The following is a 19,100-nucleotide window of genomic DNA, read 5'->3' as shown; positions in this document are numbered from 1 at the left end:
GTATGTATAGTTAGTCTGAGGTAAAGAAGGCTAGATTAAACTAGGAGAGAGTGAGATAATGAGAGGGAGAGAGAGAGAGGGAGAGAGAGAGGCAGATTCAGTATGTATAGTTAGTCTGAGGTAAAGAAGGCTAGATTAAACTAGGAGAGAGTGAGATAATGAGAGGGAGAGAGAGATAGGGAGAGAGAGAGACAGATTCAGTATGTATAGTTAGTCTGAGGTAAAGAAGTCTAGATTAAACTAGGAGAGAGTGAGATAATGAGAGGGAGAGAGAGAGAGGGAGAGAGAGAGACAGATTCTGTCAGGTGCGTGAATGAGGACCCAAAAGCGAATTAACAAAACAGAGTTTCTTTAATGACGAAACACACGTAGGCTCAGATGGACAGGCAGATTCCGACAGGACAGGACAAGGTTAGCTGAACAGGCAGATTCCGACAGGACAGGACAAGGTTGCAGCAAACACGACGATAGTCTGGTTCAGGCATGAGTAACACAAACGAGAATCCGACAAAGACAGAAGCAGAAACAGAGAGAGATATAGAGACCTAATCAGAGGGAAAAAGGGAACAGGTGGGAAAAGGGGTGAACGAGGTAGTTAAAGAAGACAAGGAACAGCTGGGGGAAAGAGGGGAAGAAAAGGTAACCTAATACGACCAGCAGAGGGAGACAGGGTGAAGAGAAAGAACAGGAACAGGACACAACATGACAATACATGACAGATTCAGTATGTATAGTTAGTCTGAGGTAAAGAAGGCTAGATTAAACTAGGAGAGAGTGAGATAATGAGAGGGAGAGAGAGAGAGGGAGAGAGAGAGACAGATTCAGTATGTATAGTTAGTCTGAGGTAAAGAAGTCTAGATTAAACTAAGAGAGAGTGAGAGGTAGATAAAGAGAGAGAGAGAGTTTTCTGAGTCCACCCATTACTACTTAGCATTGAGCTCCACACCAGTGAGCCTGTCTGTTCTGTCACAAAGACAAAGAGTTACACATCATCCACAAACACACAGCTCAATATGCTGGTGTACATTACCATGACAGGGCTAGGTAAAAAGGTGACACATGCATTTATGTAGCCAAGCGGGCACATACATACGTGTGTGTGTGTGTGTGTGTGTGTGTGTGTGTGTGTGTGAATGAAAATGTATGCATTCACTACTGTAAGTCTCTGTGGAACAACTCAAAACCCATAACAGCCTACAGACAGTGTGCATTCTGCTGCCACCTGCTAAGTGAAATGAATCACCAGAAAACCTCTATTTCTCTAATTAGAGAGTCAGTGGTGTGTATTTCACTGCATCCCCACTCTCTGTCTATATATATTTCTCTCCCTTGCCCCACCTCTCTCCCTCTCTCTCTCTCTTGCTCAGAACAGAGCACTCAGCCATGCCGGATCAAACCGGTTCTGTCTCCCATTCATCATCATTGCCATCTCACAGGCAGAACTTACTGTCAACGTCTCCAGCCTCTCCAGGATCAAGACAAGCTGTTGCCATGTCAACTGTGAGAGAGCTCCACTCTACCATCTATATCTCTACTATTATCCTCAGGTTCCTCCTCCTCAGAATCTGACCTTCAACAAGTGTTTGTTAGCAACAACTGTTGGTTAGAAACAGACAGTTCTGTGGGGAGTATTTTCAAGTTCCTTACGGAGTGGTAATGAGGAGAGGAGAGGAGAGGAGAGGAGAGGAGAGGAGAGGAGAGGAGAGGAGAGGAGAGGAGAGGAGAGTCCTGTGACAGTCTCTGAGAGGGAGCTGAAGAAATCCACACATAACCTCACTTAAGTAATACTAATGTTGTGGAATGGCTGTTTAGTCATATGTGAAGAAGACAAGGAACAGCTGGGGGAAAGAGGGGAAGAAAAGGTAACCTAATACGACCAGCAGAGGGAGACAGGGTGAAGAGAAAGAACAGGAACAGGACACAACATGACAATACATGACAGTACCCCCCCACTCACCGAGCGCCTCCTGGCGCACTCGAGGAGGAAACCTGGCGGCAACGGAGGAAATCATCGATCAGCGAACGGTCCAGCACGTCCCGAGAGGGAACCCAACTCCTCTCCTCAGGACCGTACCCCTCCCAATCCACTAGGTACTGGTGACCACGGCCCCGAGGACGCATGTCCAAAATCTTACGGACCCTGTAGATAGGTGCGCCCTCGACAAGGATGGGGGGGGGGGGGGGAGACGAGCGGGGGCGCGAAGAACGGGCTTAACACAGGAGACATGGAAGACCGGGTGGACGCGACGAAGATATCGCGGAAGAAGAAGTCGCACTGCGACAGGATTAATGATCCGAGAAATACGGAACGGACCAATGAACCGCGGGGTCAACTTGCGAGAAGCTGTCTTAAGGGGAAGGTTCTGAGTGGAGAGCCAAACTCTCTGACCGCGACAATATCTAGGACTCTTAGTTCTACGCTTATTAGCAGCTCTCACAGTCTGCGCCCTATAACGGCAAAGTGCAGACCTGACCCTCTTCCAGGTGCGCTCGCAACGTTGGACAAAAGCCTGAGCGGAGGGGACGCTGGACTCGGCGAACTGAGATGAGAACAGCGGAGGCTGGTACCCGAGGCTACTCTGAAAAGGAGATAGCCCGGTCGCAGACGAAGGAAGCGAGTTGTGGGCGTATTCTGCCCAGGGGAGCTGTTCTGACCAAGACGCAGGGTTGCGAAAAGAAAGACTGCGTACGATGCGACCAATAGTCTGATTGGCCCGTTCTGCTTGACCGTTAGACTGGGGGTGAAAGCCGGAAGAGAGACTGACGGAAGCCCCAATCAAACGGCAAAACTCCCTCCAAAATTGAGACGTGAATTGCGGACCTCTATCTGAAACGACGTCTGACGGAAGGCCATGAATTCTGAAAACATTCTCGATGATGATTTGTGCCGTCTCTTTAGCAGAAGGAAGCTTAGCAAGGGGAATAAAATGAGCCGCCTTAGAGAACCTATCGACAACCGTAAGAATAACAGTCTTCCCCGCTGACGGAGGCAGTCCGGTGACAAAATCTAAGGCGATGTGAGACCACGGTCGAGAGGGAATGGGAAGCGGCCTGAGACGGCCGGCAGGAGGGGAGTTACCGGACTTAGTCTGCGCGCAGACCGAACAAGCAGCCACGAAACGACACATGTCATGCTCCCGGGTGGGCCACCAAAAACGCTGGCGAATGGAAGCAAGCGTACCCCGAACGCCAGGGTGGCCGGCTAACTTGGCAGAGTGAGCCCACTGAAGAACGGCCAGACGAGTAGGAACGGGAACGAAAAGAAGGTTCCTAGGACAAGCGCGCGGCGACGGAGTGTGAGTGAGTGCTTGCTTTACCTGCCTCTCAATTCCCCAGACAGTCAACCCGACAACACGCCCCTCAGGGAGAATCCCCTCAGGGTCAGTGGAGGCTACTGAAGAACTGAAGAAACGAGATAAAGCATCAGGCTTGGTGTTCTTAGAGCCCGGACGATAAGAAATCACGAACTCGAAACGAGCGAAAAACAGCGCCCAGCGCGCCTGACGCGCATTAAGTCGTTTGGCAGAACGGATGTACTCAAGGTTCCTATGGTCAGTCCAAACGACAAAAGGAACGGTCGCCCCCTCCAACCACTGTCGCCATTCGCCTAGGGCTAAGCGGATGGCGAGCAGTTCGCGGTTTCCCACATCATAGTTACGTTCCGACGGCGACAGGCGATGAGAAAAATACGCGCAAGGATGGACCTTGTCGTCAGAGAGGGAGCGCTGAGAAAGAATGGCTCCCACGCCCACCTCTGACGCGTCAACCTCGACAACGAACTGTCTAGAGACGTCAGGTGTAACAAGGATAGGTGCGGATGTAAAACGATTCTTGAGGAGATCAAAAGCTCCCTGGGCGGAAACGGACCACTTAAAGCACGTCTTGACAGAAGTAAGGGCTGTGAGAGGAGCTGCCACCTGACCGAAATTACGGATGAAACGACGATAGAAGTTCGCGAAGCCGAGAAAGCGCTGCAGCTCGACGCGTGACTTAGGGACGGGCCAATCAATGACAGCTTGGACCTTAGCGGGATCCATCTTAATGCCTTCAGCGGAAATAACAGAACCGAGAAATGTGACGGAGGAGGCATGAAAAGTGCACTTCTCAGCCTTCACAAAAAGACAATTCTCTAAAAGGCGCTGGAGGACACGTCGAACGTGCTGTACATGAATCTGGAGTGACGGTGAAAAAATCAGGATATCGTCAAGGTAAACGAAAACAAAGATGTTCAGCATGTCTCTCAGGACATCATTGACTAATGCCTGAAAGACAGCTGGAGCGTTAGCGAGGCCGAAAGGAAGAACCCGGTATTCAAAGTGCCCTAACGGAGTGTTAAACGCCGTCTTCCACTCGTCCCCCTCCCTGATGCGCACGAGATGGTAAGCGTTATGAAGGTCCAACTTAGTGAAAAACCTGGCTCCCTGCAGGATCTCGAAGGCTGAAGACATAAGAGGAAGCGGATAACGATTCTTCACTGTTATGTCATTCAGCCCTCGATAATCTATGCAGGGGCGCAGGGACCCGTCCTTCTTCTTAACAAAAAAAACCCCCGCTCCGGCGGGAGAGGAGGAGGGGACTATGGTACCGGCGGCAAGAGCTACAGACAAATAATCTTCGAGAGCCTTACGTTCGGGAGCCGACAGAGAGTATAGTCTACCCCGGGGGGGGAGTGGTTCCCGGAAGGAGATCAATACTACAATCATACGACCGGTGTGGAGGAAGAGAGGTGGCCCTGGACCGACTGAACACCGTGCGCAGATCGTGATATTCCTCCGGCACCCCTGTCAAATCACCAGGCTCCTCCTGTGAAGAAGAGACAGAGGAAACAGGAGGGACAGCAGACATTAAACATTTCACATGACAAGAGACGTTCCAGGAGAGGATAGAATTACTAGACCAATTAATAGAAGGATTATGACAAACTAGCCAGGGATGGCCCAAAACAACAGGTGTAAAAGGTGAACGAAAAATTAAAAAAGAAATGGTTTCGCTATGATTACCAGAGACAGTGAGGGTTAAAGGTAGCGTCTCACGCTGAATCCTGGGGAGAGGACTACCATCCAAGGCGAACAAGGCCGTGGGCTCCCTTAACTGTCTGAGAGGAATGTCATGTTCCCGAGCCCAGGTCTCGTCCATAAAACAGCCCTCCGCCCCAGAGTCTATCAAGGCACTGCAGGAAGCTGACGAACCGGTCCAGCGTAGATGGACCGACAAGGTAGTGCAGGATCTTGAAGGAGAGACAGGAGTAGTAGCGCTCACCAGTAGCCCTCCGCTTACTGATGAGCTCTGGCTTTTACTGGACATGAAGTGGCAAAATTACCAGCGGAACCGCAATAGAGACAGAGGCGGTTGGTGATTCTCCGTTCCCTCTCTTTAGTCGAGATGCGGATACCTCCCAGCTGCATAGGCTCAGCACCCGAGCCGGCAGAGGAAGATGGTAGTGATGCGGAGAGGGGGGCAACGGAGAACGCGAGCTCCTTTCCACGAGCTCGGTGACGAAGATCAACCCGTCGCTCAATGCGAATAGCGAGTTCAATCAAGGAATCCACGCTGGAAGGAACCTCCCGGGAGAGAATCTCATCCTTTACCTCTGCGCGGAGACCCTCCAGAAAACGAGCGAGCAAAGCCGGCTCGTTCCAGCCACTGGAGGCAGCAAGAGTGCGAAACTCAATAGAGTAGTCTGTTATGGATCGATTACCTTGACATAGGGAAGACAGGACCCTGGAAGCCTCCTCCCCAAAAACAGATCGATCAAAAACCCGTATCATCTCCTCCTTAAAGTCCTGATACTGGTTAGTACACTCAGCCCTTGCCTCCCAGATTGCCGTGCCCCACTCACGAGCCCGTCCAGTAAGGAGAGATATGACGTAGGCGATACGAGCAGTGCTCCTGGAGTAAGTGTTGGGCTGGAGAGAAAACACAATATCACACTGGGTGAGGAACGAGCGGCATTCAGTGGGCTCCCCAGAGTAACACGGCGGGTTATTGATTCTGGGCTCCGGAGATTCGAAAGCCCTGGAAGTGGCCGGTGGATCGAGGCGGAGATGGTGAACCTGTTCTGTGAGGTTGGAGACTTGGGTGGCCAGGGTCTCAACGGCATGTCGAGCAGCAGACAATTCCTGCTCGTGTCTGCCTAGCATCGCTCCCTGGATCTCGACGGCTGAGTGGAGAGGATCCGAAGTCGCTGGGTCCATTCTTGGTCGGATTCTTCTGTCAGGTGCGTGAATGAGGACCCAAAAGCGAATTAACAAAACAGAGTTTCTTTAATGACGAAACACACGTAGGCTCAGATGGACAGGCAGATTCCGACAGGACAGGACAAGGTTAGCTGAACAGGCAGATTCCGACAGGACAGGACAAGGTTGCAGCAAACACGACGATAGTCTGGTTCAGGCATGAGTAACACAAACGAGAATCCGACAAAGACAGAAGCAGAAACAGAGAGAGATATAGAGACCTAATCAGAGGGAAAAAGGGAACAGGTGGGAAAAGGGGTGAACGAGGTAGTTAAAGAAGACAAGGAACAGCTGGGGGAAAGAGGGGAAGAAAAGGTAACCTAATACGACCAGCAGAGGGAGACAGGGTGAAGAGAAAGAACAGGAACAGGACACAACATGACAATACATGACAGATTCAGTATGTATAGTTAGTCTGAGGTAAAGAAGGCTAGATTAAACTAGGAGAGAGTGAGATAATGAGAGGGAGAGAGAGAGAGGGAGAGAGAGAGACAGATTCAGTATGTATAGTTAGTCTGAGGTAAAGAAGTCTAGATTAAACTAAGAGAGAGTGAGAGGTAGATAAAGAGAGAGAGAGAGTTTTCTGAGTCCACCCATTACTACTTAGCATTGAGCTCCACACCAGTGAGCCTGTCTGTTCTGTCACAAAGACAAAGAGTTACACATCATCCACAAACACACAGCTCAATATGCTGGTGTACATTACCATGACAGGGCTAGGTAAAAAGGTGACACATGCATTTATGTAGCCAAGCGGGCACATACATACGTGTGTGTGTGTGTGTGTGTGTGTGTGTGTGTGTGTGTGAATGAAAATGTATGCATTCACTACTGTAAGTCTCTGTGGAACAACTCAAAACCCATAACAGCCTACAGACAGTGTGCATTCTGCTGCCACCTGCTAAGTGAAATGAATCACCAGAAAACCTCTATTTCTCTAATTAGAGAGTCAGTGGTGTGTATTTCACTGCATCCCCACTCTCTGTCTATATATATTTCTCTCCCTTGCCCCACCTCTCTCCCTCTCTCTCTCTCTTGCTCAGAACAGAGCACTCAGCCATGCCGGATCAAACCGGTTCTGTCTCCCATTCATCATCATTGCCATCTCACAGGCAGAACTTACTGTCAACGTCTCCAGCCTCTCCAGGATCAAGACAAGCTGTTGCCATGTCAACTGTGAGAGAGCTCCACTCTACCATCTATATCTCTACTATTATCCTCAGGTTCCTCCTCCTCAGAATCTGACCTTCAACAAGTGTTTGTTAGCAACAACTGTTGGTTAGAAACAGACAGTTCTGTGGGGAGTATTTTCAAGTTCCTTACGGAGTGGTAATGAGGAGAGGAGAGGAGAGGAGAGGAGAGGAGAGGAGAGGAGAGGAGAGGAGAGGAGAGGAGAGTCCTGTGACAGTCTCTGAGAGGGAGCTGAAGAAATCCACACATAACCTCACTTAAGTAATACTAATGTTGTGGAATGGCTGTTTAGTCATATGTGATGACATTAGACTAAGCTGGGGATATAGTGGATTTGGTGTGTATGGCTGAGCGGTATCAACCTAGGATCAACTGGTTTTCATCTTTGCCTTTTAGCATGTATAGAAATATGAAAGTGGTAATGTCATTGACAGATACACCTCAGGGAGTATAGAATGTACTGGAGGATTAGTGTGTTGAGGAATACTAGGAGGGCTGCCTGTGGAGTTTCAGCAGTCACTGTGTGTAAGCCTTACATATACACAATCCATAGGTCTGAGAGAGAGGGGGAGGGAAGAAAACAGAAGATGGAAGAGATGCTCTGTGGCTGATGGAGGGAGAAGGTGACGGCGAGAGAAAGAGAGAGATTGAAAGGCAGAGAGACGGATGAGAAGGTAAAATACAACATCTGGAATGAGGGCATCGTTCTTCTATAACTGTCACTAAATATGAATATATATCTACATTTACGACAAGCAAGAATGTCACTTTGAGGGATTTGTTTAGCCATGCTAAAACCTAACTGAAATCTAGGGTCAAACAAAGACTGTTGAGATTCAATTCTACTGAGTGGATGTTAAAGTATTTCCCTTCCCCTTTCCTCAGCTCTGGTGCATTAGACACCACACAGACTGCATCCCTCCCTCTTTCTCAAACAAAAGCAGTAGTACTGATAGCCCCAGCCCAGCCAGTTCCTCCAGTACTGATAGCCCCAGCCCAGCCAGCTCCTCCAGTACTGATAGACCCAGCCCAGTCAGCTCCTCCAGTATTGATAGCCCCAGCCCAGCCAGCTCCTCCAGTACTGATAGCCCCAGCCCAGCCAGCTCCTCCAGTACTGATAGCCCCAGCCCAGTCATCTCCTCCAGTACTGTTAGACCCAGCCCAGTCAGCTCCTCCAGTACTGATAGCCCCTGCCCAGTCAGCTCCTCCAGTACTGATAGACCCAGCCCAGCCAGCTCCTCCAGTACTGATAGCCCCAGCCCAGTCAGCTCCTCTAGTATTGATAGCCCCAGCCCAGCCAGCTCCTCCAGTACTGATAGCCCCAGCCCAGTCAGCTCCTCCAGTACTGATAGCCCCAGCCCAGTCCGCTCCTCCAGTACTGATAGACCCAGCCCAGTCAGCTCCTCCAGTACTGATAGCCCCAGCCCAGTCAGCTCCTCCAGTACTGATAGCCCCAGCCCAGTCAGCTCCTCCAGTACTGATAGACCCAACCCAGTCAGCTCCTCCAGTACTGATAGCCCCAGTCCAGTCAGCTCCTCCAGTACTGATAGCCCCAGCCCAGTCAGCTCCTCCAGTACTGAGCCTTTGTTCAGTAATTTAATCGCTCCACTGCAGACACACTTTATAAGGAAAATATAAATTATAATATCTACCAATCAGCTAGACAGAATGAAGACTCTTAATAAGTAATCTCACCAAATGGATATTGCTTCAAATTTGAATGACGAGAGTTTATACTTTCACCTAGAAAGAAGGCATGTCAAGAGAGAGGGATGGATAGAGGGATATCAAGGGAGTAGGGATACAGGAAATGGAGAGGGTGAGAAATTGGGGGAGAGATGTATAAATGGGGAGATAAATAGATATAGATCTCTCAGAGGGTCCTATTAAATCAAAAAAGTCCATCCTATGCCTCCTGAGTCTGTCACCGCCCCCACATCTGTCGACCCCAACCACGTCTGTCTCCTCTAGCCTCCAGTCCCCATCTGCCCAGGTTGAGGTGAGCTGACTGAGCGAGGGGAAATTACACAACCAGCTATGAGAGAACCCACACAGGGTTATGGTTGGGGATTATGGACTGTCCAGTGCACGCAGGTAGAGTATGCACCAGCATCAGGACCACAGCCCTTTACCTCAGCATCAGGACCACAGCCCTCTACCTCAGCATCAGGACCACAGCCCTCTACCTCAGCATCAGGACCACAGCCCTCTACCTCAGCATCAGGACCACACCCCTCTACCTCAGTATCAGGACCACAGCCCTTTACCTCAGCATCAGGACCACAGCCCTTTACCTCAGCATCCGGACCACACCCCTCTACCTCAGCATCAGGACCACAGCCCTTTACCTCAGCATCCGGACCACACCCCTCTACCTCAGCATCAGGACCACAGCCCTTTACCTCAGCATCAGGACCACAGCCCTCTACCTCAGCATCCGGACCACACCCCTCTACCTCAGCATCCGGACCACAGCCCTCTACCTCAGCATCAGGACCACAACCCTCTACCTCAGCATCCGGACCACACCCCTCTACCTCAGCATCAGGACCACAGCCCTCTACCTCAGCATCAGGACTACAGCCCTCTACCTCAGCATCAGGACCACAGCCCTCTACCTCAGCATCAGGACCACAGCCCTCTACCTCAGCATCCGGACCACACCCCTCTACCTCAGCATCAGGACCACAGCCCTTTACCTCAGCATCAGGACCACAGCCCTCTACCTCAGCATCCGGACCACACCCCTCTACCTCAGCATCAGGACCACAGCCCTTTACCTCAGCATCCGGACCACAGCCCTCTACCTCAGCATCAGGACCACACCCCTCTACCTCAGCATCAGGACCACAGCCCTTTACCTCAGCATCAGGACCACAGCCCTCTACCTCAGCATCCGGACCACACCCCTCTACCTCAGCATCCGGACCACAGCCCTCTACCTCAGCATCAGGACCACAACCCTCTACCTCAGCATCCGGACCACACCCCTCTACCTCAGCATCAGGACCACAGCCCTCTACCTCAGCATCAGGACTACAGCCCTCTACCTCAGCATCAGGACCACAGCCCTCTACCTCAGCATCAGGACCACAGCCCACTACCTCAGCATCAGGACTACAGCCCTCTACCTCAGCATCAGGACCACAGCCCTTTACCTCAGCATCCGGACCACACCCCTCTACCTCAGCATCCGGACCACAGCCCTCTACCTCAGCATCAGGACCACAGCCCTCTACCTCAGCATCAGGACCACAGCCCTCTACCTCAGCATCAGGACTACAGCCCTCTACCTCAGCATCAGGACCACAGCCCTTTACCTCAGCATCAGGACCACAGCCCTCTACCTCAGCATCCGGAACACAGCCCTCTACCTCAGCATCAGGACTACAGCCCTCTACCTCAGCATCAGGACCACAGCCTTCTTTCTACCTCAGCATCAGGACCACAACCCACTACCTCAGCATCATGACTACAGCCCTCTACCTCAGCATCAGCAGGCCTCACGGTCTACTGCACAGCTAACACGACACTATGGCTCTGCTTCTGTCCAGGATGCATGGGAGACTGCTATAGCTCTGATGACTCAGAAGCATGCACACGTGCAAACACGCGCACACACACACAGGGACACATACATAAATGCACACACACACACCCAGACAGACTCAGACATTATGCACACATACTGTAGGCACTCGCACACACACACACACACACACACACACACACACACAATTATTTTTACACATTTTTACATAATTTACATTTAAGGGTAAAAAAATTGCATCATTTGTATTTATTTTTAATCTAGAAATTATAGAAGTTTGACAACCCTGTTTGTAATCTTGTAAATGATATGAATCTCAACCGTTAATCTTTTACAGTGATGAAGACATGTCATGGTATGGTGGGGTGTTCAACATAGGTCAACTTTGAGCAACTTTTATTTCTTGAATGTTTTGTCATTCAGGTCCAAAACGTCACTTTCTGACCACTTCTACAATGGGCAAATATGTATGGGAGGTTTTGTTCAAACCAAAAGGTGTTGCTGTCAAAACGTGACTGAATTCAAATGTATTTAACCTACTGCATTGTGCGAAGACCAGTGTGAATACATACATACACATACACACATATAATGCATTCACATAAACATTACAGGGAACAGGGTAAATAGCTTTATCTGACTAGCAAATTACCCTTGCAATTAACTGACCTGAATTCCATCTGGCCTAGTAGCAGCTATAGTGTGTGTATAGTGAATGTATCTCTACTGTGTGTGTGTGTGTGTGTGTGTGTGTGTGTGTGTGTGTGTGTGTGTGTGTGTGTGTGTGTGTGTGTGTGTGTGTGTGTGTGTGTGTGTGTGTGTGTGTGTCAGTAGGACTCCATCCACACTTAGTCTGTGTACGTATGCGTATGTGTTTTGAGCGAATCTCCAGAATCTGCTAACAGGAAGAGAACACTTCCTGCTCTGAGAGAGCCTCAACAGAAAGGGACGTACCACCCTGGTCAAACACAAGTAACTAAATATTTAACTTAACAATTCTTCCAAAAGCAATGAGGGACCAAATCAGAAGTCAACACAAGACAGGATCATGTTATGTAGTTATTGAAACACTGGCCTCTGTAGATTGAAAGTAGCTGAAATTAGTCTGCCTCACAGTAAGGCTAACAGAACCAGTCGATAAGCAAACACACACACACAATCAATCACACAGGAGAGGACTCCATGTGCGTACTGAACCCAGATACCATCCTACACACTGGTTGTTAAAATAAGCAGTTGTGACTTGTTTCTTTAAGGCTGAATGCTGAGACAGTCAGTCAGACATGGCTGGCCAGACAGCCTCAAGCTGAATGTATTCAGACTTGGAGAGAACCTACAGCCCTAAAGCTCAACCTGAAAAGTGGAAAAGCTCAATGCACATAGTTGATAGAAGTAGCCATGATGCTAACCTCATCCCCAGGCATTGGGCATTAACATACGTACATGCAAACACACAGACACACAGAGACACCCCCCACACACACACAAACACACGCTCATCCCCCACACCATCACCATCACCTCCTATCCCCCCCACAGACCATCACCCCCCATCCCTCCCACACACAACATCACCCCCTATCCCCCCCACACACACCATCACCCCCTATCCCCCCACACACCATCACCCCCTATCCCCCCCACACACACCATCACCCCCCTATGCCCCCCCACACACACCCCCACCCCCTTTGCCCCACACCATCACCCCCTATCCCATAGACCATCATCCCTATGCCCCCCCCACACACCATCACAAGATATCCCCCACACCATCACCCCCTATCCCCCCCACACACCATCACCCCCCTATCCCACCACACACACCATCAACCCCTATCCCCACACCTCACCCCTATCCCCCACACCATCACCGCCTATCCCCCACACACACCATCACAAGATATCCCTCACACCATCACCCCCTATCCAACACCATCACCCCATATCCAACACCATCACCCCCTATCCCCCACACCATCACCCCCTATCCCCCCACACACACAATCACCCCCTATCCAACACCATCACCCCTATCCAACACCATCACCCCCTATCCCCCACACCATCACCCCCTATCCCCCCACACACACAATCACCCCCTATCCAACACCATCACCCCCTATCCCCCACACCATCACCCCCTATCCGCCCACACACACCATCACCCCCTATACCCCCCACACACACACCATCACCCCCTATACCCCCCCCAACACACACCATCACCCCCTATACCCCCCACACACACACCATCACCCCCTATCCCCCCCACACACCATCACCCCCTATCGCCCACACCATCACCCCCTACCTCCCCCCACACCATCACAAGATATCCCCCACACCATCACCCCCTATCCCACACACCATCAACCCCTATCCCCCACACACACCATCACCCGCTATCCACCACACCATCACCCACACCATCACCCCCACACACACCATCACAAGATATCCCCAACACCATCACCCCCTATATCCCACACCATCACCGCCTTCCCCCACACCATCACCCCCTATCCCCACACCATCACCCCCTATCCACCAACACACACCATCACCCCCTATCCCCCCACACACCATCACCCCCTATCCACCAACACACACCATCACCCCCTATCCCCCCACACACCATCACCCCCTATCCCCCCCACGCACCATCACCACCTATCCACCAACACACACCATCACCACCTATCCCCCCCACGCACCATCACCACCTATCCACCAACACACACCATCACCCCCTATACCCAACCCCATCACCCCCTATCCCCCACACCATCACCCCTATCCCCCACACACACCATCACCTGCTATCTCCCACACCATCACCCCCCTCCCCCACACCACCACCCCCTATCCCCCTATCCCACACCATCACCCCTATCCCACACACCATCACCCCCTATCCCCCAAACACACACACCATCCCCCGCCATCCCTCACACCATCACCCCCTATCCCACACACCATCACCCCCTATCCCACACACCATCACCCCCTATCCCCCACACCTTCATCCCCAATTCCCCACACACACACCATCACCCGCTATCCCCCCACACCATCACCCCCTATCCCACACACCATTAACCCCTGTCCCACACACCATCACCCCTATCCCCCCCACACACACCAGCACCCCCTAACCCACACACCATCACCCGCTATCCCACACACTATCACCCCGTATCACCCACACACACACCAGCACCCCCTATCCCACACACCATCACCCCCTATCCCCCCCACACACACCAGCACCCCCTATCCCCCACACACACACACCATCACCCCCTATCCCCCACACACACACCATCACCCGCTATCCCCCACACCATCAACCTCTATCCCACACACCATTACCCCCTATCCCCCACACACACACACCATCACCCCCTATCCCCCACACCATCAACCTCTATCCCACACACCATTACCCCCTATCCCCCACACACACACCATCACCCCCTATCCCCCACACACACACCACCACCCGCTATCCTACACACCATTACCCCCTATCCCCCACACACACACCATCACCCCCTATCCCCCACACACACACCATCACCCCCTATCCCCCACACACACACCATCACCCGCTATCCCACACACCATCAGCCCCTATCCCCCCACACACACCATCACCCCCTATCCCCCACACACACACCATCACCCCCTATCCCCCACACACACACCATCACCCCCTATCCCCCCCCACACACACCATCACCCCCTATCCCCCACACCATCACCCCCTATCACCCACACACACACCATCACCCCCTATCCCCCACACCATCACCCCCTATCACCCACACACACACCATCATCCCCTATCCCCCACACCATCACCCCCTATCCCCCACACACACACCATCTCTCCCACTCAGAGAGAGTTGATATGTGTTTCTATTAGCAAACTACACCTGCTAACCAACACACCTCCAGTGTAGTTACAGTAAAATGTCTAGTGACAGCAGTAATGGATCCTCTTCAGTGTTTGACAAAAACACTAAAAGCCAGAGGAGATTTATACCGTCAGTTTTTATTGCTCTTATTGAGTTTGGTAATGCCGAATTCAAGATGCTGTGCTGCCCTTTATAAAGTATATTGCTTCAGTCTCTCTAAGGCAGGCTCACACACGCATGCACACACAGAACACAGAACACACACAAAGAACACAGATCATGCAGAACACACACACAGAACACACAGAACACAGAACACACACACACACAGAACACACACACAGACCCATGTCTCTTCCCAGGTGACAGTATAATAGTGTGTCCTCTATGTAATTTGGTGAGATAATGCAAACCTCTTAGCATGGTTAATGTATGCCAGGAAAAGGCACAGTGGTTTAAAGGGTTTGGACTGATGGACAGAGAAAAAGACAGAGAGAGTGATAAATAGAGAGAGAAAAGAAACAGAGGAAACAAGAGATAAATAAAGAGACAGCGAGAGGCTGTTCAAGGCTGGATCAATCCTCCCTCCTCCCTCTCTGTGAGGTCAGGCCATACAGTCCCCATGCAGGGTCCCAATCAATAGGAGCTCATATTCAGGCTTACCTTGAGACTTCAGTGGCATTCAATCTGCTGCCTCTGGCCTGGGCTGCAACACTGTCTGTCCTCACTGACAGTCACACACACAGCCAGGCCATGGATCATGCTGCTGCTTTAGAGGTCTGCATGGGAGAGAGAGAGAGACATTGGTTGTGGTGAGGGGGAGCACTAGAAGGTATATCAGTATTTTACTGTCACACACACACACACACACACACACACACACACACACACACACACACACACACACACACAGCACAGCACAGCACAGCACAGCACAGCGGTAGCACAGCACAGCATAGCATAGCACAGCACAGCACAGCACAGCACAGCACAGCGGTAGCACAGCACAGCATAGCACAGCACAGCACAGCACAGCACAGCATAGCACAGCATAGCACAGCATAGCACAGCACAGCACAGCACAGCACAGCACAGCACAGCACAGTGGTAGCACTCTGATTAGCAGATAAACCCTGAATGCCACTTCACTCTCTCAATCAGCAGACAGACTGCAGTTCTGTGAATGAACTGGGACTCATAAGATATTAATGTGCCGAACTTGTCTCCAACACAAACGCATGGATGAATGACAAACCCCCCTGATACCTCAGTAACCCCGTTCACCAGAGAGAGAGAGAGTGTGTGAGCAGAGAGAACAGAGACTGAGGTGTTCAGGTAAGGAGAGATCGAATGGTGACTGAACTCTGTGTTCAGCTAGTTACCAGTGTAGCTACAATGTCAATGCTTTTACCACAAAAACACATACGTATGTGTAATGACAGGATTATAGCACAATTGATGTCAATGAGATACAGCAGACATGAGCCCACACTCAATTCCTCTGTCTCCCTATTCATTATTGAAACCAACATCAGTATCTATCTTCCTATTCATTATTGAAACCAACATCACTATCTGTCTCCCTATTCATTAGAGACCAACATCAGTATCTGTCTCCTTACTCATTATTGAAACCAACATCAGTATCTGTCTCTCTATTCATTATTGAAACCAACATCAGTATCTGTCTTCCTATTCATTATTGAAACCAACATCACTATCTGTCTCTCTATTCATTAGAGACCAACATCAGTATCTGTCTCCTTACTCATTATTGAAACCAACATCACTATCTGTCTCTCTATTCATTAGAGACCAACATCAGTATCTGTCTCCTTACTCATTATTGAAACCAACATCAGTATCTGTCTCTCTATTCATTATTGAAACCAACATCAGTATCTGTCTCCCTATTCATTATTGAAACCAACATCACTATCTGTCTCTCTATTCATTAGAGACCAACATCAGTATCTGTCTCCTTACTCATTATTGAAACCAACATCAGTATCTGTCTCCCTATTCATTATTGAAACCAACATCACTATCTGTCTCCCTATTCATTAGAGACCAACATCAGTATCTGTCTCCTTACTCATTATTGAAACCAACATCAGTATCTGTCTCCCTATTCATTATTGAAACCAACATCACTATATGTCTCTCTATTCATTAGAGACCAACATCAGTATCTGTCTCCTTACTCATTATTGAAACCAACATCAGTATCTGTCTCCCTATTCATTATTGAAACCAACATCACTATCTGTCTCTCTATTCATTAGAGACCAACATCAGTATCTGTCTCCTTACTCATTATTGAAACCAACATCAGTATCTATCTTCCTATTCATTATTGAAACCAACATCAGTATCTATCTTCCTATTCATTATTGAAACCAACATCACTATCTGTCTCCCTATTCATTAGAGACCAACATCAGTATCTGTCTCCTTACTCATTATTGAAACCAACATCAGTATCTATCTTCCTATTCATTATTGAAACCAACATCACTATCTGTCTCTCTATTCATTAGAGACCAACATCAGTATCTGTCTCCTTACTCATTATTGAAACCAACATCAGTATCTGTCTCCCTATTCATTATTGAAACCAACATCAGTATAAAAAATCCTATAGAATGAGATATTTGCAACCTCAAATTGTCCATGTCTGGCTCAGTTTCAGAAGAAACAGAAGGGCCTATACCTAGCTGATTCATCATCTATCTCTGTGATACCTAGCTGATTCATCATCTATCTCTGTGATACCTAGATGATTCATCATCTATCTCTGTGATACCTAGCTGATTCACCATCTATCTCTGTGATACCTAGCTGATTCATCATCTATCTCTGTGATACCTAGCCAATAATACTTCAGAATATTACTAAATGGAGACCTGTGATCACTGCTTCACAGCTCAGAGCCTATAGACAACGACCTTTAGGCGGTCTGCTTGCTGCAAATGATATGTCTGTTAATAACAATAAACCATGACATAAACACTGTAGCATAAACAAAGACATGCGGATACATATGCAGATACACAGGCTAGGCTATACGCTACTGTATGTGCAACGTTGCAGCCTAGGCTACAAAATCCTACCGCTCCCATTTCAGATGGTTTTAATGTATCAGCACCGTTACATTGTAACAGTGTAGGTTAACCTCTGTAGCGGACATTATAAACAGGTCGGAGTCACATCGCTACTTTGCCTTTGTCTGTCCACATCTGTAAAAGGCTTCTCTCTGCTCTCTTCCGTGTCGAATATAGTAGACCCACCCAGCTAAATGGACTGGAGGATACAGCCATTGACAAAAAAAATGCTCTCCGAAAGAGAAAGCAAAGGCATATTAGAATATAGGCTAATATCATAGGCGATATCAATCTTACCGTATTGACGGTTCATTTCATCCACATCGGGTGTGTTTGATGCTGCCGCTGATGCACACTGTAACTAATCCTGGATTTCCCACAATCAATCTGCGTATAGTATAGCTGCCTACATACGTGATGATGAGCGCTGAATGTGAATCCCAGTGACAGCCCAATACAGTGAGAAACAGCGAGAAAAAGTATTCTCCGTTTTCCAAGGGCAGAATAATCAAATCGGATCCGATGGCAGAACGCCTAACGGGCATCTGATCTCTACGCTCTGGGATTGATTAAAATGTTAGAGACTAGGTATTTGGTATTATAGGTGATCATATGACACACCCACATTGTATAACGCTGTCTTTATGCGACCCTGCAGCACCATATGGCCTACCTTACAATACTGAAGTCATTACAACCCATACATCAAATAATATGCATATTTAATGATATCGCAGCAGAATAGTCAGAAGTGCATCACTATGAAGTGATTGGGGTGAATATCCTGAGTTGTAATCACAGGCATCAGTTATGATTTACAACACTTTTGCAATCTCCCTTCTATAGGAATGCAAGGGTTTCACTTTCACCAATTTAGAAAGGAGGGAGGGAATGAGGGAGGGATCCATTCTCAAAGTATTTAAATAGGGCCTAGAGTTCAACCTGTTATTCTGTGGTTCAGAAGCCATGGGACTGAATGGGACCGTCATGGGACTGAATGGGACCGTCATGGGACTGAATGGGACCGTCATGGGACTGAATGGGACCGTCATGTGACTGAATGGGACCATCATGGGGCTGAATGGGACCGTCATGG

The 19,100-nt window shown here is 49.4% G+C and overlaps 1 protein-coding gene across 3 annotated transcripts in view; it reads right to left on the bottom strand.

Annotated features, from left to right (window-relative positions):
* Positions 1-18,616, bottom strand: part of LOC110539033 (testis-expressed protein 2) — a 46,116-nt gene extending 27,500 nt beyond the window's left edge. The window contains exons 1-2 of one of the 3 annotated variants that reach the window (XM_090194008.1): positions 18,302-18,616; positions 15,564-15,679 (exon numbers count right to left, since the gene is read on the bottom strand). The gene's annotated coding sequence lies outside the window, so the exon portion shown is untranslated. The remainder of the gene's footprint in view (positions 1-15,563; positions 15,680-18,301) is intronic. The other 2 variants (XM_090194009.1, XM_090194007.1) reach the window with 2 other exon arrangements.
* Positions 18,617-19,100: the final 484 nt, after the last annotated feature.

Source organism: Oncorhynchus mykiss, chromosome 12 (genome assembly GCF_057628025.1).
Source record: "Oncorhynchus mykiss isolate SJ-2025 chromosome 12, ASM5762802v1, whole genome shotgun sequence".
NCBI classification, from domain to species: Eukaryota; Metazoa; Chordata; class Actinopteri; order Salmoniformes; family Salmonidae; genus Oncorhynchus; species Oncorhynchus mykiss.
The sequence above is the reverse complement of the archived record's forward strand: the minus strand, read 5'-3'. Positions and strand labels throughout refer to the sequence as shown.